Source organism: Peromyscus californicus, unplaced genomic scaffold (assembly GCF_007827085.1).
Source record: "Peromyscus californicus insignis strain IS unplaced genomic scaffold, ASM782708v3 Scaffold_4__1_contigs__length_199733344, whole genome shotgun sequence".
Lineage (NCBI taxonomy): Eukaryota > Metazoa > Chordata > Mammalia > Rodentia > Cricetidae > Peromyscus > Peromyscus californicus.
This window is the reverse complement of record NW_026294562.1, coordinates 94,399,458-94,427,294: the sequence shown is the minus strand read 5'-3', so window position 1 is coordinate 94,427,294 and position 27,837 is coordinate 94,399,458. Positions and strand designations below refer to the sequence as shown.

At 40.8% G+C, this 27,837-nt stretch overlaps 1 protein-coding gene and 1 non-coding gene across 6 annotated transcripts in view; both read right to left on the bottom strand.

The window, feature by feature from the left end:
• Stk33 (serine/threonine kinase 33) overlaps positions 1 to 25,511 on the bottom strand; it is a 173,898-nt gene extending 148,387 nt beyond the window's left edge. For 2 of the 5 annotated variants that reach the window (XM_052711984.1, XM_052711983.1), the window contains exon 1: positions 24,991 to 25,508. The gene's annotated coding sequence lies outside the window, so the exon portion shown is untranslated. Of the gene's footprint in view, positions 1 to 24,636; positions 24,971 to 24,990 lie in introns of those variants that run through there. The other 3 variants (XM_052711985.1, XM_052711986.1, XM_052711987.1) reach the window with 2 other exon arrangements.
• Positions 20,424 to 20,530, bottom strand: LOC128095710 (U6 spliceosomal RNA). The gene has a single exon (XR_008213322.1). It is a non-coding gene; the product is annotated as a U6 spliceosomal RNA (small nuclear RNA).
• Positions 25,512 to 27,837: the final 2,326 nt, after the last annotated feature.

Genomic DNA, 27,837 nt, shown 5'->3' with positions numbered 1-27,837 from the left:
AACTCACTAGCACAGGAAAAGACTTTCTGAGCAGAACACCGTTAGCACAGGCACTAAGATCAACAATTAATAAATGGGACCTCATGAAACTGAAAAGCTTCTGTAAGGCAAAGGCCATTATCAATAGGACAAAACAGCAGCCTACAGGATGGGAGAAGATTATCAACTACGCACTGATAGAGGATTCGTATCATATATATATATATATATATATATATGTGTGTGTGTGTGTGTGTGTGTGTGTGTGTGTGTGTGTGTGTGTGTGTGTGTATAATAGATATCAAAATACAAATACCCAAGTTAAAAATGGGGCACAGATCTAAACAGAGAAGTCTCAAAAGAGAAACTCAAATGGCTGAGAAACACTAAAGAAATGTTCAACAGCCTTAGTCATCAGAGAAATGTATTTCAAAACTACTTTGAGATTTCATCTTATACCCATCAGAGTGGCTGAGATCAATAAAACAAATGACAGCTCATGCTGTCAAGGATGTGGAATAAGGGGAACACTCATCCATTGCTGGTGGGACTGCAAACTTGTACAGCCACCATGGAAATCCATGTGACAGTTCCTCAGGAAGATGGGAATCAATCTACTTCAAGATACAGCTATACCACTCTTGGGCATATACTCAAAGGAAACTTTATCCTACCACAGAGACACCTGCTCAATCATGTTTACTGCTGCTCTATTCATAATAGCCAGAAACTAGGAAAAAAAACTAAAACAAAACAAAACTAGATGTCCCTCAAAAGATAAATGGATTTTAAAATGTGGTACATTTACACAATGGAATATTACTCAGCCATTTTTTTTCTTGTATTTGAGACAGGGTTTCTCTGTGTAGCTTTGGAGCCTGTCCTGGACTCGCTTTGTAAACCAGGCTGGCCTCAAACTCACAGAGATTCATCTGGCTCTGCCTCCCGAGTGCTGGGATTAAAGGTGTGCACCATCACCGCCCAGCTGCCATTAAAAAAAAATGAAATCATGAAATTTACAGGTAAATGTATGAAACTAGAAAAAAATCATCCTGAGTGAGGTAACCCAGACCCAGAAAGACAAACATGGTATGTATTTGCTTATATGTGGATATTAGCTGCTAAGTCAATGATAACCAAGCTACAATCCATAGAACCACAGAGGTTAGGTATAGAGTAAGAGACTGGGTGGGAGGTGGAGTGGCAGATAGATAGCCCTAAGAAAGGGAGATAGAATAAATAGTTATGGATGGATGAAGGAATGACTGGAGTGGGAGGACCAAGAGGAGAGGGAAGAGGAGGACAAGAGAGGGAAGACAGAGAGAGACAGCTAAAAGTAAAGGCCATTTGAGGGGTAGTGTGAAAACCTAATGCAGTAGAAGATTTGTAAAAATATACATACATATGAAGGGGATCTAAATGAGATCAAATAAATAACAGGGTAGAAAGAGCCCCAACTGGCCATCTCTTGTCACCACATGAAGCTTCCAGTACCAGGATTGGGTTACATGTAATTGAGTTGTTGGCCACAGGGGTCCCAAACAACTCAGGGTGTTTCCAAGTGTATTGGTTGCTCTCACAAACTGTAGTAAGGCCCCACTGCTTAAAACAACAGCTACACAAATCACTGAACATGAAGAAGGCCAGCTGGTGCCTATACAGAGCCTTCACCACTATGGGCTGGCTAATTAATGTCTTTGGTAAAGGATGGTATTCTGCATGCTACTAAAGGAGAAATGTAAACACCAACACAGACACAAACTCTTTTATCTACAATTGTGTCTTGACTGCAAGATATGCTAATGTAATGGTGGCACAAAGCTTGTGGGAGTAACCAACCAATATCTGATTGGACTTAATGCCCACTCCAGGAGATGGAACCCATACCAATACTGCTTGGATAAACAAGAATCTGAAACTAGATAGCCCAGGGTCCTAGGGTAAAACCAAATGCTACTGTTCTAAAAAAAAAAGTGAGGAAAAAAGCTACTTACAATAAAAGGAAAAATATAAAAGTATGTAATAGTAATGCAATGAATCTAATAATTAAAGATATGATTACACTTAAATTTCCCAAAAAGAGCTATCTAAGCAGGTATGCAAAGGACAATGATAAATTCTCTTCAGAAAAGAAGGAATGGTTTTATAGAAAGAGCGTGGATCTGAGGAAGTCAGAGTTCCCATGTGGACTATGAAAAGGTACTACAGACTACAAGGTTTTCGGTAAGACAGAAGGACCAGATCTTTAGGGCTCATGAGCTAAAGATGGGAGCTGTAACTGTAAGAGCAATGCAAAGTGAGAAGTCAGTTCTGAGTAAGAAGTGGTACGATCAGATTTGCGTTTGTAATATGGTCTCAGTTGCAGAATGGAAGCGGGGTAAGCAGGAAGGCTAGTACGGAGGCAACTGGAAAGCTAGCAGGGGGGTTGCAGGTGGAAGTGAGATGACAGATCGGGTGGAGGTATTTCATATGTAACTGCTTTTCTCCTAGGAATTAGCAAAGAGGAAAAAGGAAGACTCTGGGCCCTTGCAGATTAAAAACAGATATAAGTAATTTCATCCCCAACTCCTTCGGGAAGAGAGCAGGCACTCTGGCCTTGAGGCTTCGGCTGGGCCTTCTCTGCTGAGAAGTTCTGGCACCTGGGGATCTGGTGCTACCTCATGTTGCTAGGTTAAAAATTCTGTGCTATTTTGTCAAAACAAATCAAAGTTTTATCCAAGAGATTAAAAGATATTTAAAGAGAAGAGCTTTCCGTGGGCTTGGCCTTGTGTGACCGGATGTGTTCCTCCTAATATCACCTTCAAGCAACTTCAGGAGAGAAAAGTGAGAGAAACTTGGAAAAGACTTTTGGAATTGACCGTAGACAGACCTTCACTCAAGCACAAGAAAAGGGAGCCTGATTAAAAGCATTCTCAGCTGATGATGGATCTTTTACCATTAACCAGTCACTTGGGTCAAAAAACAAAAGATCAATGCTATTCTCCAGGTCTAGTGTTACCATCAACATGGAGGGAATGATGAAAGTACTGGATTATAGGGGAAATTCAGCGACCAGTGCCTTTGGGAGAAGAAAGCTGACATTCTGTCCTCACCTCTTCAAAAACATATCCCAAGCAGAAAGAGATCTAGGATCAAAGCTATCTTTAAAAGACGGAAAGGTCTCAGAAGCACGCTGCCTGCAGGTGTAAAAATAAAGTGACAAAGGCGTACCGACAGCCCAAACCCGTGCTCCCTAAACTTCCAGTCGGCTGGCCCACTGTGCTGCTTATTAGACTCCGCAAAGTCCTTGAGAGGCCCCTCCAGGAGCCCATCTGTGAAAACCCAAGCCAACAGAAGGGACGCCTCGGACGGTAATTAGTGGATTTCAGGAGAGGGAAACAACAAAGTCCTGAGAAGTGACACTCATCACCATCTAATCAGATCACGGAGGTCTTCACAGTGATTCATAGGCAAAGGTTGAAAAACTTCCAATTTTTAACAAAATACCCCCAATCTGCCTCCCTGGGAGTTATAACCCTCAGCTTTTGTTGTAATTGAGGCTTACCTGTGGGGTTAATTTCACACTGGATGTAAGCCTACAGCTATCTTTGCACTGTAGACAGGAGGGGAAAACTGAAGCGAAAGGAAAACGGGATGAGCATGGATGCCTTCTGCATCAGAAAGCAGAGTTTCATAGCTGCATCACAAGCCCTGGGTTCAAATCGCAGTTTAGTAAGTTGTTGATGCTCTTTAAGCTCCAGCTATCTTGTCTGTAAAAAGGGATTAGTACCCCATGTGATTACTGGAAGGATAAGAAGGGAGTGCCCCAAAGCTCCTGGCACAGGGGCTGGCACACAGCAGTTACAGAGCCAGGGAGCAGTCTGGTGAAAAATCATGGGCTCTTGCCTTCCTCTTCATTTGTTCTCTGCTGCCTCTGGAGATGTCTTGGCTTTAGAGGCACCTTGTTTATCCCCAACTCTACCATTCTGTCTGCTCTGCAGATCTCTGTCTGCAATTCTCATTCCTCATGCACTAGGTTTGACTCCCTGCCTGTCCAGTACTACAACCTGTGCTAATCCACCCTCCTGTGTGTGGTTTCTCTCCTTGCTCTGGCCTCTTCTGCAGGCTGCCATGCATTTTCAGTGTGACAAATCTGGAGTCAAGTCAGATTGTTTCACTTAGTTTGAAGGCTGCCTAACAGGCTTTATTTAACCTGCAGTAGCCAGAACCATTACTTACATCTCACTAACATCATGAGCCAAGTGGGGAATTACTCTGTACCAACTAGACCCTACAAATAACTATGTGTAATTCCTCCACAATAAGACCCTGCTTTCACAAGCACAGAGGTAGGCTCAAAATGTTGCTTCTAAATAAAGACTGTTAAATTCTTTGTTGTTGTTGTTTGTTTGTTTGTTTCGAGACAGGGTTTCTCTGTGTAGTTTTGGTGCCTGCCCTGGATCTCGCTCTGTAGACCAAGCTGGCCTCGAACTCACAGAGATGCACCTGGCTCTGCCTCCCGAGTGCTGGTATTAAAGGCGTGTGCCACCACCACCTAGCGACTGTTAAATTCTCAATCCAACACCATGTTATTTTTAAAACCTGGGTAGTAAGAAATAAAATTCTCTAAGCTATTTTTAAGAAAAAAGCTTATATTCATGTTGCCCTAAAATTATGAGTATCTTTTAGTGGGTACCAAATAATTTCACTGCTTAATTACCCTCTGGGTATGTCCGACAGCCCTGACTGAATTAAATGAGTCAAGGGAAGGAATCTGAAATACTAGTAATGAAAAACTAGTTTAATATTTAATGTGTGAGTGATTTATAGAAAACAAAGATCAAGGTCAATAAGCAGTCTTTCCATCCCAGAAGTCATTTCACTGGGGTATCTTGATTGAACTCTGCAAATACAATCTATTGAGCCAATATTGGATCTTATAATAGCCATGCATGCTTTTGCTTCTATAAAGATGACTCTGAGGTCTTTGCGTACAGCTAAGCGACAGAATGATTGTCTAGCATTTGTAAAGCTTTGAGTCTGATCCCCAGCACCACACACGAAAAATGATTCTCTGATTATGTTGGTAATTCAAAATCTATTCATCCACATTAGTCTCTTCTATAACACACTGCTTAAATAAACAGAAATTTCACTTTTAAGACAAGAAAGCAACAATATCTATATTCCCAGGTGATAGACTGACCTCTAGTGGAATTTTTTTTAATTACTGAACAAGCTTCTTGTTAATTGTTAAAGCTTGTATAACCTGTAAAGTTGTTGAAACAGTTTATTTACAACACTGAAAACACTGGGCCTGTGGCTCAGGCTTATAATCCATGCTATCCAGGGGCTGAGGAGAAAGGACTGAAAGGTCAAGGCCTGTCTGAGCTACAGGGTGATTTAAGCCCAGCCTGGGCAACTTCGTGAGACTCTGCCTTAAAATACAAAGTTAAAGGGGTGGCAAGGAGATACACCTCAGTGGTAGAGAGCTCACCTGGCATTCATGAGGCCCTAGATTCAATCCCCAGCACTAAAACAAACAACCCATTGACAACAAACACAAACAACAACCTATTGACAACAAACACAAGCAACAACCTGTTGACAAGAAACACAAACAACAACCCATTAACAACAAACACAAACAACCCATTGACAACAAACACAAACAACAACCTATTGACAACAAACACAAACCACAACCCATTGACAACAAACACAAACAACCCATTGACAACAAACACAGACAACCCATTAACAACAAACACAAACAACAACCCATTGACAACAAACACAAACAACAACCCACTGACAACAAACACAAACTAACAACCTATCAACAAACACAAACAACCCATTGACAACAAACACAAACAACCCATTGACAACAAACACAAACAACCCATTGACAACAAAAACAAACAACCTATTGACAACAAACACAAACAACCCATTGACAACAAACACAAACAACCCATTGACAACAAACACAAACTAACAACCTATCAACAAACACAAACAATCCATTGACAACAAACACAAACAACCCATTGACAACAAACACAGACAAACAACCCATTGACAACAAAAACAAACAACCTATTGACAACAAAAACAAACAACCTATTGACAACAAACACAAACAACCCACAGACAACAAACACAAACAACCCATTGACAATAAACTTAACCCATTGATAACAAACAACCCATTGACAACAAAAACAAATAACCTATTGACAACAAACACAAACAACCCATTGACAAAAACACAAACTAACAACCTATCAACAAGCACAAACAATCCATTGACAATAAACACAAACAACCCACAGACAGCAAACACAAACAACCCATTGACAATAAACTTAACCCACTGATAACAAACAACCCATTGATAACTCTTTAAACTCAAACAAGGCAGCACAAAATAGGGTTAATGAGATTCTGGTATGTAGCTTGACTAGCTGTGCCAGGCAAATGTCCGTAAAATGGGAAGACTTGTATGACTGACTTGGTGAAATCGTGTGAAGATCCAATGAGCACAAATATGAAGAGTGTCCTTAACACCATGTGGCACAGAGTTCAATGACTGGACAAACTATGGCCAGAGTAAGACAGTCATTTCAGACAATATGAGAAATAACAAAAGTCTTTATCAAGATACAGTTCTTTAGAGGTTTAGCTATAGTAAACCCAGACAGAACCAGTTCAGGTAGCTTTCCCATTTCCAGAAGTATCTGAGCTACACCTGTGTAATAGAGCAGGGCCTACATCTGAGTGGTGTTTTGTGAAAAACCCTGGGAAGTTTACATGTTGCCCCAGTATGAGCATGAGTATCTCCAGATACTGTCTCCTAAGCCAAAAACAAACCCCCAGCTCCAGCCCTTTCCAGGCTCTGAACATGTTCTGCATCTCATGCGGCCAGCATATCCAGCCAGCGCCCACTGCACAGCACACCCTCTCTGGTTCTCTGAATCATGCAACACAGGTTTTACTTTTTTCCTACAATTAACTTATTTGTCTGGAGCTTTTTGTTTTGTTTTAGTTTGCAGTTCGTTTTCAGAATGTCTGTCTGTCTGTTTGTTTGTTTGTCTCTTTGGCTGTTCATAAAGCCCAGACTAGCCTCAAATTCCCAATGCTCCTGCCTTCAATGCCCACGCATAGGAACGAAAGAGTGGCACTACCACACCCAGCACTTTACAATTATTTATCTCTTGCCTAAGCTTATATTACAGGATTTAAACCCTTTTTTATAATATTCTATTGCTTCTAAGCAATATATCTGATTAATGACCTAAAAACACTTCCCTACAAAGTTAATAATATAATCTTCACCTCTTTTCCCATGGAAAGTCCAAATCAGCGATTATTTTAGGCTGACAAAATGCATATAAAATTGAAAAATGGCCTATAATTTCAAGATATTTCTTCACTACAAAATAATTGTCACTTAGAGTAAAACAGGCTGTTTTTACCATAAAACAATATGATCACTCAAATAAAATGAACATAGTTTAGTTCCTTCTATCACTGTCCTGAGGTGCCCTGATTTATTTCACTATTTCAAATTCTTTATTCCAAGCTGAAATTAAAAGTTGCAATTCAGCTATTCAATATATGCATAAGCCCATTAAAATGAAATAAAAGTTCCTCTCAAATCTTATTCATAACATTTACACATACTCAGTACAAGAGAAGAAAAAGGAGAGACTTATGTAACTGCACTTGTAAATTGTGGATAATATACTAATTTATTAAACTACAACTAAAAAATAATTACAAAAATATTACAATATAGTTAGATAGTTTCCAGAGGACATACAGACTACACATAATTCTTCCTGCCATTAAAGGCCACTAACAATTATAACACTACTCAAACATGTATTTCAACATAATAGCAAAAAAGGATTCTGGAAAATTCTTTTATATTTGGAAGTATAAAAAACAAACAATCTATTATTGTAGGACTTGGTATTTCACCAAGTGCGGTGCTGTTAAACTACACCCACCAATGTTTCCCTAATGCCTATATAGGCACTCTAGTCAGCAGAAGCAGGTCAAATGTGACACCACAGAGGAAGAATAATCTCCTACACATCATTTGCAGGCAGACTTAATCAATGATGTGTGGTCATCTTGGTTTTCTTGTACTAAATCAACACTTAGAGCCTACCAGTTGTACAACCTATAACTGGGACAATAATTCAGTTCCACCAAAGACATGTAAATGAGTAAGCAAAAGGCAAAGATCTGAGTATTTGCTAGTCTAACTCATTTTTAGAAGCACCTGATAGCATATGCCTATAATCCCAGCTATACAAAAGGCTGAAGCCAGAGGACTGCCAGTCTGAGGCAGTTGTCTAAGCAATTTGGCAAGACCCTTTCTCAAAATAAAAAAGAAATGGCTAGGGATTGGTTCACAGATCAAATGCTTGCCCAACATGTGGCTGCAACTACCAGTACCACAAAAAGAAAAAGAGAGATGGGAGAGAAAAAGAGAGACAAAGACAGAGAGACAGAGAGAGAAGATTCTGCTTCTGGTCAAGAAGAAATAAGGGTAACATTTACATTAATGTTTTAAACTGCTAGAAAGCTGGATAGACACAATACCACGGTTTCAAACATTACATGACAGGCAACAAGGAGAAAGGGAAAAGAAACATTCAGATTCCTATCATACCAGCTTAACACCCAGAAGCAGTTTCCTAAATAGGTCTTGGATCCTTTCCCCAGAAGTCTAGCATAGTTGAGGGAAAAGAGCACAGAAACCAAGGTCTACAGAAAGGGTCCATATGAGCCTCTGGCTGACGGGCACATGTGTAAGACCAAAATCACAGGAAGTGAAAAAGACTAGGTACAGAAGGATAAATGCTGTAAGGTTTCAATGATGTAAACTATCTAGAAAAGGCAAATTCATAGGGAAGGAGATGGGCAACTGCCATAGATGGGGTGCTGGTGCTCTCCTTCTAACAAGTGGGACCCAGTCTTGGCAGCAAGTACCATCATTCACTGAGCTATCTCATCGAACCAAGTATAAGGATTTCTAAAATGGAAACTAAATAACATTATAGTCAATACAGAAGTCAAAAGCTTTAGGAAAACATTCAAAGTGGCACAGAATTTAATCATGATGACTGTCCAGTAACTGGGTCAGATTCTCTCAAAAACAGAGGTAGGCAGAGAGAAAAGATGCTTGTTAATACAGAGGACAGATTGTGAGCAATGGAATCTCCCTCTAAGCTTCCAAAGACATACACTCAAAACTTATCATAAGAGATCCTTTAGAGATAGGAAATGATGTTGCAAACTCCGAATGACTGTAAGTTGTACCACAATGCAATGAAAAAAATCAATGCCCAAAACTTATGCAGACTGAACAATCCTGTTAAGCATCAAAATATTTATTAAGTATTAAATCTCACCTCCATCTTAACAGTCAATTCCCAGCTTCCAATTTTCCCTGCCTCATATACAAATAAGTTCCTCTGTATTGGTAGCAGTCTACAAATGACTCTGATATCATACTTAACAGTAATTACTTAGCACCTTTCTCCACGGTTATATTTATCATACTCAGTCATTTTTACTCAGTATGGCTCCCCACCTGACTCTCAGGACAATGCATGCTGTAGGTGATCAGTGTTTGTTGAAAGGAAAAACAGTAATGGAAGACAGAGTATAATTTAGTTATATAAATCAGTCAAAACTTAGCAAGTAAACCATGAAGAGTTTCTACACCAGCCTTCTGAATAAAGTGTAATTTAAAGACTAAAAAAGAGCCCCCATACACAATGAAGTCTAACAGAAGCAAAATTGCTTAAAATAAGGTAATTCAGAAACTTTACATTAATGTGAATTAGCAACAGAGATAGCGGACATCCAACCCTTACTCCCACCCCATACTCTATCAATAAGCACACAAGGCAAGGAGCTCTGTGAATGTAGCATACAATCTGTGTAGAAGCAGAGGCCACAAAAGAGCAGGAGGAACAGATTGGTTCCATGCTCCAGCTAGGTGGCTAAGCCACATACACTTAAAAAAACATTGCTCCACAGTCAATCTTACTATATTTTCAGAAAAACATGTGGAAAAAGAAAAATGTTAGATATTTTCCACAGAAAAGTCTTTGTCATATTTTTATTTTGAAATATGAATGAAATGTTCAGGCATAAAGTGAGAAAATCCTCTGCATGGTATTCACATCAGATATCAAATTTTTTAAAATCATTATTTCAACATTAAAATTCACGATTTATATTACACAGTATTCATGCTAGAATTTGAAGATCACCCATGAAAGATCAATATCATTTTTAGCAGAGACACAGAATGAATGAAGGAAGGAACGAATCTGTTTATTCTCTAAGGTTGACAAGTATTTTTCTCACTCTCCAATGAACTTGAAAATATTTCTCACATTCTTTAATACCAAGAGCCTGTGATACATAGGTGCTCAGGGAAGGTAAACTGATCCATCATAATAATGTTTCAAGCTCTTTGGATGGAAAATAGTAAAGAATTCTAAAGAAGTCTATAAAACTTTTATCCTTGTCACTAGGCAACATCTCCAAGTTTGTGATCTTTTTCACCATATCAAATCAAAACTTTAAAAAATTTTTAATGGGGCTATAAGTAGCCCAGACTGGCCACATGTGCCATGTAGCCAAAGCTGGCCTTGAACTCTATCTTCCAGCCTCCATCCCCCCAAACGCTGGAATTACAGGCATCCACCACCATGCCTAGCCATCCTCTTAAGCCTCTTATAGCACTCACACTGAGCTCAGGCTCATCGCAGAAAACAGATTTTTCTCCACTGATTTAGGAAGAGAACCAAAGGTTTAGACAGAGCCTTACCACTTAAGAAGGAAGTTGCCCTGAAAGAGAGCTCTCTGTCCCTGAAGTCAGGATCCTTATCAAAGAGAAAATAGGAATCTTCCTTTGCTTTATTAATCTAATGGCTTGATAACTTGCATCAATTTAAAGGCATTCGTCTACAGGGAGAAACTGAAAGTTAAATGCACTAAATCTTCTTTCCTGGGGCCCTAAGTATTTTTTGAACTCTTACTGCTTTCACTTACTGCTTTATTTTAAAATCAGATTGAACCATTTTGTATAACCAGTCGCTCTTCATGAAGATGGATTTCATTTTATCTGCACATATATTATCTCTGGTCAGAACTGCAATGAATTGTGGTGCCATTTAAAGCACTAATACAGTACTCTACAATCCAATTAGTAACTGCCTCTGAAAACACAATTTTCAAAAATGACTGTAGTGCCCCCACTTCCTACTCTTGAATATCAAAGGCACTAACTGAATGTCCATACTATTTCATTTATAGATCTTCCTGAAATAACCTCTCAGTAAACCAGCAGTTTTCAATTGCTACTCCTATCAGAGCTATTTGTGAGCTCCATTTTGAAGACTTAGCAGAGGTGTATTTTTAAGAAAATCAATGTGATCAATAAAATAAAAAGCATTTTCTATGATACTCAGAGACCCTATAGCCTACCAATAACCCTTTATAACAATAGTAACAGATGACAAAGCTAAAAACATAACTCAATTAAAGATGTATATATAAGAACACATGTGCAACACCAGATGTGGTGCAGCACCAGAGTTCCAGGGCTGGGCGACTAGTGTGCACTGCACTCTGTCTGTCTGTCTGTCTGTCTGTCTGTCTGTCTGTCTCTCTCTCTCTCTCTCTCTCTCTCTCTCTCTCTCTCTCTCTTTCTCCATCTTTTAATTCCACAGCTGAAGCCTAATTTGTCAATACAGCCATTGAAAACTGGCACCTAGAACTAAATGTCATGTCTACAATCCGATCAACATTTATTTACTCACTAGGGAACAGTCACATGGAAAAGGCTCAAACTCAGGAACTCCCTGCTTCCAACGTGGCAGGGCTTGATGAGCACTGTGAAAAGTGCCAGGAGAATAAAAAAATATATAAATCAATACTAGGCAAAGACAACCATAAGAAACATAGGGGAATGCACTAAGATACAATGTGTCATCATGCTATTAATTGTGAGGGTACTAAGATATAACATCATCATGCTATTCAATGTGAAAGTAGTTAACAACACTTATACTGTTCTACAACCTAAGTTAAAGTAATAACAGTAAAATGTGGCCAAAAAATTCTAAATTTGCAAGAAATCTAGTTATATAAAAAATATTCATTCCTTTAAAATAAGTTGCTTTTGAACTCATCTAAAAAATCAACTAAAATAAAAAATATTAGATGTAATTAAGGCTTTAGTTTCCCTGAAGAGTCTAGCAATCAGCCATTTTAAACATTCTAGTAATGAAACATCCAATAGAATTTAAGGAAATCCTACTAAAAAACAAATTAGCCTGTAAACTAGTGATAATATGGGACCAAGAAAAGGCTTAGTAATAACTCATTCAGAACTGAGTATAATAAATACAGTTATTACAATTTCAATTCGCTGATGGCTCAACTCAAAAAGCTACCATGCTGCTACTCAACCTGCTCAAGAATCCAGATCTCATCAGTACAGGAACTGAATGTTATGCTTCTGAAGACAGAATTATTTTAGGCTGAAAGGAATGTAGATGGAAAAAACAGCTATTCAGTGGCAGGGCCAGAACATAATATCAAAATGTAGGCCTCTGTCAAGTTTATTTGAACAACTCTTCAAATATTGTATAATAAAACAGCCATCTTGTTCTCTCTTCCCATAGCTAACTGATCTCCTTTTAGGAAGGTTCCTTCAATGACTATTTGGTTTTGAGGCAGGGTCTCACTGTGCAGCCCTGGATGGCCTGGACCTTCCTATGCAGACCAGTCTGGCCCTGAAATCCCTGCTATCCTTTGTCTCTAAGTCCTGGGGTTAGAGGTGTGCACAACTACACCTTGCTCCCTCAACAATTCTTAGCATAGTAAGATTCTAGGTCAAACTTCTATGTAAGTACCCTCTGGAACTCAAGACAGGTTCTTTCATGTCTGTAGAGTCACCTTGACTGTGGCTGTGCCTTGAGGGGATAAATAACTGAATGTATGGACACAGACTGCCCCAATGAGACTGAAAACCAGGCTGCTGGGCCACACCTCAATCCTGAGTCACTCTACCAAGCCTTAGAACAAGGCTCATCATGGGTGAGGGTAGAGAAGGCCAAAGGCAGATTACACTAAGCCACCATCAAGGGCAGAGGACAAACCTACAGATAAGGAGTGTGTCTCCACTGGGCCACAGTCAACCTGAGGAGTCTCTTCTGTGGCTATGGGCTGCATAAACAGAAGACAGATCCTCTCCAGCACCATTCCCCATGAGTGACAAAAGGTCATGATTCCAAAGGAAATATGCAAGTAACTGAGGACAATGTTAAAGTGGAGGTGTAACATCCAGGAAGTCAAGAAGGCAAAAACTCAAAAGAGCAGACACATGGATAAAATGCTAAAAATAACAGGAAAAAATATCTTTTTCTAAATAAGAAGCATAAAAAGACAGATGCTAACCCTTAAGTACAAATTACATTTCTATGTTCTCCATCACAAGGAACTTTCCATTTGAACCCAGCAAAACAGACTCCACAGGCTGGCACTGCTGGCCTCGCTAGCCATCATTTCCCATTATTGGGTCAGTACCAACTTACTCTGAGAAAAGGGGGCCTTGCAAATTGCTGAAAAAACAATGTAAGATGGTACAACGGCTTTGGGATAGGGTTCAACAGTTCCTCCAAAAACTAAGAGTTCCCAGAAGACCAGCAATTCCACTCATACATACAATTCATACCCAAGAGAATTTAAAATACAGGTTCATGCCAACACTTGTACATACACAATAACAGCAGCATCATTCACAATACTCAAGAAAAAAACACAAATGACCATTAGTTGTTAGTTATAAATGAAATGCTATGCACACTATAACAGAAATAAACCTTGAAAACATCCTGCTAAATGATAATATAAATTGTTTTGCTATACATAAAATAAAGGGTTTTTTTTTTAATTAGGAATGTGTTTGAGGGCAATAAGATGGATCATAGCTAAAGGCACATGCTGCCAAGTCTGAAGGCCTGAGAGTAGTGGGTAGCTGTTCCAGCTTTGACCTGGAAGTACTACCCCTAGGAAGGCTTCTGGTAACTGCCATCCCTACCTGTGACACACCCTTGGGGCAGGGCCAAGACAGGAGCCCTTAAGGCTCGAGATCCGGATGTGCCAACTCTCTTGGTTCCTGGTGATCCTGGATGCTGGATGGCAGACCAGTCAGAGTTCTCTAGAGAACCCTACTGGACTACACCTCACCTCTCCCAGATCCTGTAACCAACCCCTTTACTGGCTGTAAGTTACCCCAAAATAAACCTCCTTTTTAACTATGTGGAGTTGCCTTGTTAAATCCCCACATTATCTGGTGCCCAACATGGTCTACACCTGAGTTTGATCCCCAGGACCCACGTGGTAGAATGAAAGAACCGGTTCTCACGGTTCTCACAAGTTGTTCTCTGACTTCCACATGCTTGTGTCGTGTGGAACTCAGTAAGTTCTAAAGACTCAGAACATTCTGAGGGGAACCTCATTAAGACTCAGGAAGTAAACAACTCTAGAGTGGCAGGAGCCCTGTGACTTCTTCAGGGGACAAGGCCTGAAAATAGCACACCCTGGACATCCTAACCTAGTTGGCAAGAACCTGTGGACAGTTCACTGCATGATTCTGGGCGTGACTCATGAGTGTGTGAGTATGTGTGCTACACGCTCTCCTTGCTTTCACTGTGTTAGCCACACTGCTGGCCTGAATAAGACACGCTAGGTCATAAAGTTTCATATTACATATTTGCATAACTGTTCTGGAAAGAATGATTTTAACCATAAGAGTTTTAAAGAAATGTTATTAAATAGATGGTATCAAGAGTTAATGGGAGCATTCTAGGAACAGGGAATGAAGTAGAATTATAGAAACCCACCATTCCCTCATTTCTAATAACTGTGTCAATATCCTAAGAAGTTAAGAGAGACAGATACAAGATAAATGGTGCTGACTATTAAGAGTAAGTTTCCGTGTTATGTTGCCTATAGGCTAAATGGAAAAACCTGGTACATCCCCAGAGGAGAGAGAGCAGTACAGAGTGTAGAATGGATTGTTTCAGCTTTGGCTGATGAGTTGATCATGAGACTCCAGACCCTAGCAGATGTAAATATTAACTACAAGAGACAAAACTGTCTCTCGCCCTGCATGACGCTGTAACCCCATGTGCTGCCAACTGGGCACACTGTTCTACCTGTAGGCGTGCCTAGTCAGAAAAGTTTCTTTGTAGCTTGTAAAACTGCTTATGCTTCTGACTATAAAGATAAAGATCAAAAGGTAATGGCTACTGGTGGGAGAGTTGGGAGACGGAAGGGGAAAGAAGCAAGGAACAAACGGGAAATTGTTGTAACCATTCTTAGAAGCTTAGGAAGTAAAAACTGATTGTAAAACTGCTCGTGCAAACTATTGAAACTGTATTAATAAAGACAACCAGGCTATCCGGGGCCACTTGCTTGAACAACAGGCAGTCACAGTCTCTTCTTGGCACTGACTTCACACATCCATCCCAGGTCATTGAACCCATCCGGAGCAAGGCTTCCACCACTAGAGACCAAATACACTAGGCCTTTCCCCACTAAGCAATAAGGACTGCTAAGAAAGCAGATACCAGCTGAGCTGCCTGCAAGAGACACTCTCCAACCTGCCCAGTTTCCTAGCAGTCATACAATGAGCTCCAGGTTCCAGCTTCTGGGAGCCACCTCCCATGCTAGGGTGGGCTTCTGGTGTTGCAGGTGCTTTTGAATCATCCCTGTTCTGTAAGTAGCCCCTCAGCATACTCAAGCTAGTATCCCAATAAAAATTCATTGGTTCACCAAGTTGGACTCTGATGGCATCCTTACTTTGGTCTGTCATCAGTTCCTCATCTTGGATAAGTAAAGGTTTGGTCAAATTTCCCCAGAATAGTTTCACACAATGCACCATGACACAAGCATGTGCACACACCCATGTGCATGAACACACACACACACACACACACACACACACACACACACACACACATTAAATAATAAATAAATGTTTTTTAAAAAGGAAGTTTGAGAAGAAAATGAGTTGGACTTCCATGAAAAACATTCAAGAAAAAATACGGACTTTCTTCCAAAAATCTCAGGCAGTAAAGATCTGAGCTCCCTGGAACTCATAAAAGATGCCCTATGTGAGACCCGAAGCCACGTGGCAAAACGTAGATTAATAGACATGGGTTGAGTTAAGTTAGCTAGCAAGAAGTCTGAGCCATAGGTCAAACAGTTTGTAATTAATATAAGCATCTGTGTGTTTATTTGGGACTGAATGGCTGAATATCTAGTCTATTTGTATTTGGCAAAAATAAAGGAAATATTCTATCATCTATCCAATTTTGTGAATCTAAAGTTTTATATCTAATTTATCTTTTATCATGACTAAGGAAAACTATAATTATAGCAATCTAGTCTTCAACTCCATCAAAGACCCCAGGAGGATATAATACTACCTAAGTAAGCAGAAAATGCATTGTGAGCAACTTCCAAAATTCTAGAAATGACAGAGACATCTGGCTGCCTGGATAGTCACCCAAAGTTCCTCTGCAACATTGGGACATCCATCTTCAGCCTAAAGGCCTAGCATCTCTGGCATACTTCTCAGTGAAGCAGGAAATGTGAAGGATTGTCTCACCTATTGGCAAAGATCATCAGTTGCTTTCCTCTGTGTCCTGCAGAATGTCTGGCCATATCTTCTGTGAAGCAAGAACCTGAAGGACCATCTCACCTTGTTTTGGCAAAGTTCAGTGGTCACTTTCCTATGGGTCCTGTATATCCAGTTTATATAACATACTGTCAAGCAGTCCAGGCAAGAGCAATTTCTTGCACAAATGGCTGCCTTTTGCCATAAAGAAAGCAAATTCCATATAGAGTTTCTTTGATACCCATCATCTTCTCTGAAGCAGACTGGTGCTGCCAGGAGCAGACATGTCTCAATGTTCAGAAAAGTCTAAGTTCTTAAAACATTTAAATGCCATGTTCTGTAGGTCTTTGAAGTATTTGAAGATTACCTGTCCATCTGAAATATATCTCTGCATATCTATAAAACCTAATTATCATGACTATAAGTTTGACTATTGAGATGACTATTAAGTTGTATTTCTTAATTATATATCATATTTTAAATGAGCTGTATAAACATAATACCCTCTAAACAAGAGTAGAAATATACATACAGTATAATAAAATTAACTTTAAATTTGTACCAATAAACAAAATCCATAGTAATATAAAATATATAAGATTAATAGTTGTTTCTTGGATTAAACTAGATTCAATAATCTACCCTTTTCTCCTATCATTTCTATCTCACATCCCCCTTTCTTCTTTTAGAAAGAGACTGATATGATCAATAACAGTTTGTAACCAAACTCCCTAAACAAAGACAAACATCCATAATCCATTTTTTGAGAATGTGGGCATAGTTTCCTAGGCTACTTCCTACTGATTGTGGGTGCTTGTAATCTTATGGGGACCAAAGAAAATTTAGGATTATGGTTAAGTCCTGACTGGAGTAGTCTGTGAGGCTGGATCATCTCAGCCAGCAGCCTTGAAGCCTTTCTGGATGCAGAACTCAGAGGAAACCACAACAGAGATGCTCTGAAATGTTGGATTATCTGGGCCACCTGTTCCCATTGAAGATTTTTCAGGGGGTCTTGCTCGATCAAATCTGATTTTTCTTAACACAGAATGAATCCACAGCCTCTCATTTCCTGCGGAAATAAAAGCATAACCTCTTCTCCAAAGTAACAAATCTTTTGACTTAAATTTTGAAGTCAAGGCATTTTCAAAATATATATGTTGGATTAAATCCATCAACACTTACAATCAAAAGTCTCTTAGCAGCTGTTGCTCCTTCCTCAGCAGTCAAACAATTCAAAGACAACACAATAACATACAGTATAAAGATTCTCTGTGTACTTTCCATCTTTATGTGGCTTAACATTACTTTTACTGTCTCTTCAAAGACTTTATTTTTTAAAACTATTTCTTAACTGCCTATACTCCTTTTCCTCTCTCTTCCAAGCCTACATACATTTTTACACACATTGTAACCTGTTCAGAGTTTTTTTTCCATCTGAATCTGTTTTATTGTATCCTTTTCTGACCAGGAGTGTTTTTAAATTGCTAAGCTTCTCAAAGTGGCAGCTTTGGCTACTGGCTCTGCCCAGTTTGGCTTTCCAACATGGTGTAGGTATGTTTACCAACAGCTCTGGGAGCCATGCATTGCCCCAACTTTGGGAGCAGTGGGTCCATGCTGCCACCAATAGCATGTAGCCCACAAACCTTTTTTGTCTGTATGAGTAAAAGCTAAATCTGCTAAACAGCTCCAACTGTGAGGCTTGGAGACCCCTCTGTGTACTGTAACAGGAATCCACCATTTTGTACACTTACTGGTATACAAAATCCACCATGCTGTGCTCAAGCCCGAATGCAGGAGCGTCTCTGTACCACAGCCGACATGAGAGACACAACTAGCCCTGAAAAGGAGCATGAGACTCTTAATCTCAGATTTTATGTGGATGTATGTGCCCCATGTTGGTGCCAGTGACCACCATCTCAGTCTTGCAGATTAGATGAGTTTTCTATAATGCTTTTGTTATGAATCCTTTAATTAATAGGGTCCAGAATTAATATGGGTCCAGATGATCAGCTTCTTGAAATAACTACCAGCTCATATTAAAAATACTGAGCCACAAGCAAACGTTTTACACATGCAATGCAAATGTGAAGACACAGTTCGATATTCTAGAACTGGGTACATATCATAAGCACCCAATAAATGTGTTCAATAAATGTTTATAATAGTCAATGTTGCTTACTAAATAATTCATGTCCAAAAATAAGACAATGGTAACAATTTTTTTGAGACAAGAACCTGCTATGGAGCCCAGGTTGGCCTCAAACTTTTAATCGTGCCTCAGCCTCTAAAGTGTTGGAATTATTGGTGTGCAGTACCACACCAAACTTTGTTAACAGTATCAAAACTATCTTCAACACAAAACAAAAACAAAAACAAAAAACTTGGGCTTTTATTTTCCAATTTATTACTCATCCTGACTGGAATTCAAAGTGATAACTGTAATGTTTTGTGGTTGTTGTTGTTTTTGTTGGTTTTTCAGTAAGTGTACAAAACACAATGTTTTTCTTCTGATAGTTTCATATATGTTTACTTTATTTGCCCCTCCTTACGTTCCTTCTCCTCACTCTGCCTCTCACTGGTCCTCTCCCCACCACAATAGTCTTGTCTCTATTTCCATGCCACATACATATGTATATAATCAATAATTATTTTAAAAGGCAATTTTATGTATTTTATAATACATAGAAATGACATTTTAATTAGTTATTAAAGTCATTGCTCTCACCTTATAAACCTTTTTAAAAACAACTTCGAGCCAATGAAACCACAAACATTTGGGAGGTGATTCATTTCTTATGCACGCTACAATTTATTTGTTAATAAATTTAGAGCAGATATATTAATACAGTTTAACAACAATGTGCCCATTATTCACATTCTAGAGCCCTAAAGATAAATCCAAGCAAAACATAATTAGCCTCACTAATATGTAGCGGAATTCGGAAGGGGAGAGAAACACATCCTAAAGTACACCAGAAAGGCAGCAATCAGTTTTGTTACATTGTCTGTATTTAAGCTTCTATTTAAAAATAGACATTTCTCAGTATTTAGCAGCTGTGAGTGTATGAAATACTATGAAGGATCATTACACAGATGAGCACAGAAAATACCTCCAGGATTACATCTTCTCCCCCAGAAGCCACTTCTCAGGGTCTCAAAGATAAAGAGGCAATTCTACAGGTTTACAGTATCTGGCAGCCACTTCAGAAAGATCCCTCCTCATCCTCTCCTACCCAGCATAGGGAGATGATGACATGAGCACCAGCCTTTGTAGCATCATTTTTTAGAATTTTTATGAGAAAATATAGTGTTCAACTCTGTGTGTTGGGGGTGTGGGTGTGGGCAGGTGTGGTGTGTGTGCACATACACAATATATGTATGGGGTATGTGCATATGTGTGCCTGTGTGCACACTCAGAGGCCAGATAAGGATGTCTGGTGTCCTGCTCTATTGAGCTCTACCTTTGTCCTTTGAGATAGGGTCTGCCCCTGAACCTGGAGCTAGACTAGAAGCTAGCAATGATCCTCCTGTCTCAGCACACATATCCCAACTCTCTGAAGTTATAGACATTCCATTGAATGACTACACCAGCCTTAGATAGGTGCTAGTATCTGAAACCAGGTCATCATGCTTGTACAGAAAGTGCTGTTACTCACTCTACCATCTCCCTAGGCTCTCAACTTTCTTATGCCTAAAGTCATTACCACTCAATTTACTAGTGTGGTGATATTTTTTTTAAAATATGGAATGCTTCATGAATTTGCGTGTCATCCTTGCGCAGGGGCCATGTTAATCTTCTCTGTATCGTTCCAATTTTAGTATATGTGCTGCCGAAGTGAGCACGTGTGGTGATATTTTATCTATGTACTCCAATAAAGTTTATCTGAGGATCAGAGGAAAAAGCCAGCCACTGTAGTAAACATAGAGGTCAGGCAATGGTAGCATATTCCTTCAATCCTATCACTCGGAAGGCAGAGATCCATCTGGATCTCTGTGAGTTCAAGGCCACATTGGGAACAGAGCCAGGAGTGGTGGTACATAACTTTAATCCCAGAACTAACCATAAAGGTCTGGAGGTCTGTACAGACAGGAAGTGACAGAGCTGGGCAGGAAGAGGAAGTGATATAGCTGAGCAGAGAGAGGAAATGAGATGGCAGAACAGAAAGGCATATAGGCGTGGGTATACAAGAAGTAGGTCTCTGGCTGAGGATCTCCAAGTGGTGAGAACGAGGCTAGCTTCTTTCCGCTTTTCTGATCTCTTGGTTTTAACCCCAATATCTGGCTCCAGGTTTTTTATTAATAAGACTGTTTAGCAATTTGTCTACATACTAGTATCACAAAATAACATCTTTTTAAAATATGGTTACATTTTAAAGAAAGTGTAGGTTGTTGTCCAGTCTCTGCACAAGGACATTCTAAGTATGAAATCACATAGGAGCCAAGAGATGGTCATGGTACATGGTCTGTACATGGTATGAGGCCCTGAGTTCACTCTGCAAGACTCTCCAAAAAGCCATTATAAATGAAAAGATAATTATGGTTTAAAAAAATATATCCGGTATGACAAGCAATATTCTTCCTATATCAATAGTTCTCACAAACGAGTGTGTGGCAGGCACAGCACCCTCAGCAGCCCTCTTCTTCCACAGATGGATCTGCAATGTGCCTACGGAAAAGCAATGAAACTTCTCCCAGCTCTGAGCCACTCCCCCCACCAATTATCTCCCTTGGGCCTCTGCCTCCCACCTAAATGTCTTTTTCTTCTTGTCCCTGTTGCACTGAAGGTCCACACTGTCCAGATTTCAGAATTCACCCAAGACTTAGCTTCTGAAACATCGGTCTCTACCATACTCAGTAGCCTACAGGTAAGTAAGAACCTACCTGGGGCCCCATGACACATTATCTAATTCCTGCCAAAGCCCAGGGCACTGGTTCCTACCCTGGCCAAGGAAGACAGAGATTAAACAAACAACGGCAAGAAAACACAGACAGGGTGTGGTGAGTAGGTCAGGGGTGCAGCTGGATGGGAGAACTAACTTCTAATATTCTCAGCACAATAGGAGATCTGTAGTCAATGACGATGACTTTAAACTTCTGGTTTGAAATGATAAATGCCTGAAGTGATAGATATGTCAGTTGCCCAGATCTGATCATCACATTCTATGTGCATATATTCAAATGCCACACTGAACTACATAAACGTATACAATTACTATGTCTAGAAAATCCTTCAAAGAGTTTGTATACGCAATTCAGAGAAAGGAAATTGCTAACAGCTAACAATAAGGTTGTTTAATGCTTGAACAAATAAACAATAGAGATACAAATTAAAATAAAGATGAATCATTTTTATCTGTGAAATGGGCCAAGTGCTAGCATGCGCATCATACAGCTGGTGGTGGAGCTGTCATCTTTCTGGAGAGTAGAGCAGCCCTATGATTCAAGAACATTACAGCACTCCTGTCCTTTGTAATTCCATTTTTGAGAAACTGATCATAAGCAACAAGGATATAATGAAAAGATTAAATTATGAATCCATTCATCACTATATCTGGTTCTTAACATATAAATAATAGCTAATAATACCTTATTTGTGGTGTCATTATGTAGCTAAGAAAATGGCATAAGAGTGGACCCTTACATATTACTGAATAAGCACCATTCACTGTTCCAAATAGTTCACATGTAGTAATTCATTTATTTCTCAAAGCAATATGACATTGGCAGACTAGTGCTAGTGACATGTCTAACTTCCCAGTGAAAAATCTGAGGCACTGAGAAGGTGACTTAACTAAGATCACACTAAGACAAATTCTAACATTCTAGACTGAAATTCAAACATCCAAAAAGCTATGGAAACAAAATGTTTTCATAACTTTTTGGTAAACTCATTTGTTGCTAAACCTTGCCATGAACTAATGCCAAACTATGCATCACCTTTACCCAATTAAGATTCAGTTTACTAAAGAGAAGTTAATGTAACTGATAACATTTAGGGCTGTCTTAGTCAGTGTTTTCTTGATGTGAAGAGGCCCCATGACCATGGCAACTCTTATAAAAGAAAACATTTAATTGGGGCTGGCTTACAGTTTCAGAGGTTTAGTCCATTATCACTATGGTGCAAAGCATGGCAGGGAGCATGGCGGCACACAGGCAGACATGGTGCTGGAGAAGTAGCTGAGAGTTCTACATCCAGATCCACAGGCAGCAGGAAGAGAGAGAGGCTGGCCTGGCTTGAGTTTTCAAAACCTCAAAACCCACCCACCAGTGACACACTTTCTCCAACAAGGCCACACCTCCTAATCCCTCAAAAGTAGTACCACTCTTAATGACCAAGCACTCAAATATATAAACCTTTAAGGGGCCACTCTTATTCAAACCGCAACAAGGGTACAGTATACACACCATATCACCCTTCAATAAAATGAAACATCAGCCCACAGGTTTCAGGTATGGAACTATGACAGAGCTAGAATTAACATGTAAACTATCTGTTTCTGTAGTCTGCTTCTAAACACAGCATGATATTTTCAGACACTACTGGGTGCCATGGGAAAATAGTTACAATTCAAGCATTCAGTTAGTTGTTGATGACACACTATGTGCCATACACACAAATGCTACTAGAAGAGACAATATTGAGGTGTGTCCCAGACAAAGTAATCAAATATAGTTTTCCTGAGGAAACACTTGGCCTCAGAGATCAAGGGTGAGCCAGAGTTAATAAAGAGAAGAGCAATGAAGGGAGAGGAACAAGTATAAAGGTCCTGAAGTGAGACACAAAATCATGATGAGCAACTGAGGAGTCTATGTAGACCCAAGCACAATGGCACATGCTTGTAATCCCAGCTACTTGGGAGGCTACATCAGGAAGAGTTAGAAGCTATCCACCATGCCCAGCCTAAATTGTTCTTAGAGGTACTAGAGATCATGTGTGGGGATCAGAGGACAATTTGTGGAGTCAGTTCTCTCTCCTTCTACCGTGGGGTCCTAGGGATCAAACTCAGGTCATCTGGTTTGGTGGCAAGCACATCACCATTTAGCCATTTCTCTGGCCCAGCATAATCAATTTACAAATTTTAAATATTGTTCCCACTGCAGAGCAGAAAAGCAGGAACGTTTTAAAATGAGATGATGACGTCAGACCAATTAGGAGGTAACTACAAGAGACAAGGTAAGATAACGGTAGCTTGTTCTTGGGTCATAGAAGGAGAGACGGGAGGAAGTGGTTAGATCTGATCTTCGGTATGAAGACAAAATGAACACAAATTGATGATGATATGGACATGGGGAGAGGGAAATGGTGCTGATGAGGACGAGATTCCTGGCTTGAAAACTAAATAGATGAACGATTCATTGGGGCAAGAACACTGGTGACTTACACAGACTAGAATTTTCAATGTGCAGAATCTCTACATATTGCTCACAATTTGAAGCCAATTTAGAGAAGGGGAGAAAGCTTTAGTTCAAAACCTGTTGATTTTGCTTTCCACTCCCAGACCCTTCCTCCTCTGTAGGGCTGGCAGGATCCTGGTCTGATGTTGAAGATAGGTGGTCAAGCCAAAAAACAAGGGTCCTCCTCAGCTGTGGTGAGGAATGAGGAGTGCCCCCAAATGGACAATTACCCCCGACAAGTTAACTTAACCACTTTGCCATTAGTCATTCACAGGGCAATACCACATGCAGGTTCATTTCAGCCACAACTGTGTGAGAAATTCTAAGGTGCATCTAGGAAACAGGCAGCAGGTTGAAATTCCCTACCCTCAGAATCAGCAGGAGACAGCTCTTAACATCACCCTATCTCCTGAGCATCCACTCTGTGCAAAGAAGTGCCCTAAGAAACTGCTACCACATGATGAGGTCCTGCTAGGTGTCGGGCTCTTAGGAAATTAAAATCAAACCCTTACAACTCCAGTTTTTTTTAGGACTTTTTCCCCACACACACTTACCCTTAGTGAGGTCACATTAAACTTTCAAAAATGTTTCCCGTAGTGAAAGTGGGATGGAGGTGAGGAGTTGTAGATGGACAGCGATGGTCACAATCAGCGACCACCCCAAACACCAGACCAGGCGGAAATGAGATCCCAACTGCTTAGGCCCCGGGAGGCTCCTGAAGGGTCTGTGGTCATCGCCAGGTCCCTCCTCAGTGCTGGCTGTCTGGCAGACCGGCAGCTGGAGGCCGAGGCCGGTTTACCCGCGGTTGCCATAGCAACGGCGCTCCGCAGCCTAACCCTCCTGCCCACCCTTTCCCTCAGGGCAGCACGGCTGGGCCCTGGGAGGCGACCCTGGGGGGGGGCACTCACCGCAGGCAGGCGGGCTGCCTCTGACCGGGGTGGTCGCCCAGTCCCAAACGAACGCCACACCTAAAGAAGCTAACTTTTCTCAGGCCGGCTGAGCCGCCCCAGGAGCTGGACGGGGTCCTCACCGGGACAAAGTGCAAAGCCCCTGCTTGCCGCGTGCGTGCGCGCGTGCGTGCGTGGAGCCTGCGAGGGGAGCGCGGGCCACGAAACGTGCCTCAGAGCCTGGTCCCCACCCGCTGCACCCCAGGAACCGAGCAGGGGAGCCTGCCTTCAGCACAGAGCAGCGCAGGGTTAAGTAAAACGCCTGTTAACGGCACTGTCGCTTTCGTGACGGCGTGGCCAGACATACTCTCAGAGGGCCTAAAACGACAGGAACGCGGTTCGAAAGTCACTGCTGAGAGGCGGGTGTGTGTCCTCAAAGAAAGGCTGAAGCGGCCCGTGACGAGTCAAATAACATAGCTCTCGATGTGTCCCAAGCCTCTGTGGGCCCACCTCAATGCATGTCGCAAGCCACGGAGACTTGAAAAGCTGGCTCCAGCTGTATGCTAATGCTCTATTGACATGAACTAGGAACGGCTTCAGTGGGCGGGGTCCTGCTCTCCAGCAGCTGCGGGGAAGAAATTCAACTCTACTTGGACTAGCATAATTATTCAAGGCAGATGTCTTCTAAAATTAAGGTGATTGATAGCCAGTAACAGTACAGCAGAGCAATTAATTTTATTGCTTACAGGTGTACATTTGGCAACTACTTAGTTCATCCTGTTCCCTTCATAGGAAAACAACAACAACAACAACAACACTCAAATGGTCATGAGTACTTGGTAACTTCATTTTGAAAACCATTTTTCAAGCATGAATACTCCCCACCATGTACTATATTGTAGAACTTTGGGATCTTGGCCAAGAAATGTTCTGGAAAATTACAGAACTTTGTCTAACAAGTCTGGAAGAGATGTGAGAAGTTTGACTCCGCATGTTCTCCTTGCACCTATGAGATGGCATGCCTGTCCATCCAAGCAGAAGAACGAGCAGGAGTGTCCTACCACAATATCCAGAAAAGGAGACAAACTCCACCATCTGCTTCATTCGACTGTGGCGTGTGTGGATCCGCCTTTGATAAACCGCTGAGGCCTTTTTCACTCCAGACCCTTCCAAAAAGTAACTCCAAACTGTCTACCTCTCGTTTCACAAAGCCTGGTTAAGGGAAGACACTGGAAGGAAGACTTGTTGGAAAGGCATGCCGCAGAGTCCTCCGTTGCACACTGTGTGTCACTGGTTCCCAAACTCGCTAAACATCAGAGACATCTATAGAGAATGGCTTTTATTTTGTTTTATTTTGCGTTTAAGTGTAGATTCACAAGCTATTCACTCCGAGATTCTGGCTCAATAGATCTCAGTTTCTGCTTTTGTTTTCCTAGCACTGATTGGGAACCAGTGGGCTAGGTTTCATTGTGAGTTGGGTCAGCACATCAAAAAGCACTGTTTGTAGTCTGGGGAGAGAGTTCAGTTGGTAAAATACTTACTGTGCAAGCATGAGTACCTGAGTTTGATTCCCAGAACCCAAGTAAAAAAATTAATTAGTTAAAATAAATTTAAAAGCCAGGAGGTGGTGGTGCACGCCTTTATCCCAGCACTCAGGAGGCAGAGCCAGGAGGATCTCTGTGAGTTCGAGGCCAGCCTGGGCTACAGGGTGAATTCCAGGAAAGGCTCCAAAGCTACACAGAGAAACCCTGTCTCAAAAGAACAATAAATAAATAAATAGATAAATAAATGAATGAATGAATGAATGAAAATTAAATAAATTTAAAAGAAAACAGCATGGGGGCACATGCTTAGAATCCCAGCACTAAGGAGGTGGAGACAGGAGACTCACTGGGGCTTGTCGGCCAGTTATCATAGACTAATTGATAAGTTCAGGCCAGGGAGCAGTGAGAAACCCTGGGTCAAAAACAAAGGTAGACAGTTCCTAGGAACAACACCTGAGGCTGACCTCTGGCCTAAACACACACACACACACACACACACACACACACACACACACACGCACGCACGCACGCACACACACACACACACTTGTATTGATTTTATAAATTTTATTTATGTGTGTGTGTGTGTGTGTGTGTATATACACACATATGTGTGCTGATATCCAAAGTAGGAAGAGGCATCAGATCCCTCTGGAGCCAGAGTTACAGCAGCTATGAGTCACCCCATGTGAGTGCTGGGCACCAAACTCGGTCTTCTGGGAGAACAGCAAGTGCTCTTAACCACTAAGCCATCCCTCCAGCTCCTCCTTTTTGTCTCTTTATTGCTGATGTCCACCCACTAAATGGCTTTTGATCAGGGGCAGCAGCAGGTGTCTGTAACCTCAGTGCTGGGTGCAGAAACAGGTGGATCCCCGAGCTCACTGGCCAGTCAGCCTAGATGAAGTGACAAGTTTCCGACCAGAGAGACCTGATCTCAAAAACAAAAAAAAAAGTAGAAAGCAAAAAAAAAAAAAAAAAAAAAAAAAAAAACACTATCTGAGTCAATCTCTGGCCTCCTCATATACACGTACAGGTGAGCACACCTTCCCATATTTACACACACACACACACATACTACATATATACACAACACAGAGGGGAGGGTGGAGAAGAAGGAGAGAGATTTTGGGGTTATGGGATAAGTTGCAAGCTACATTTTAAAATCAGTATAAGATAGGCATGGTGAGGTATATCTTTAATCCCAGCGCTTAGGAGACAGAGGCAGGCAGATCTCTGTGAGTTCAAGGCCAGCTTGGTCTAAATAGTGAGTTCCAGGCCAGCCAGGGCTGTACAGTGAGGCCTGTCTCTAAATAAATACATAAAT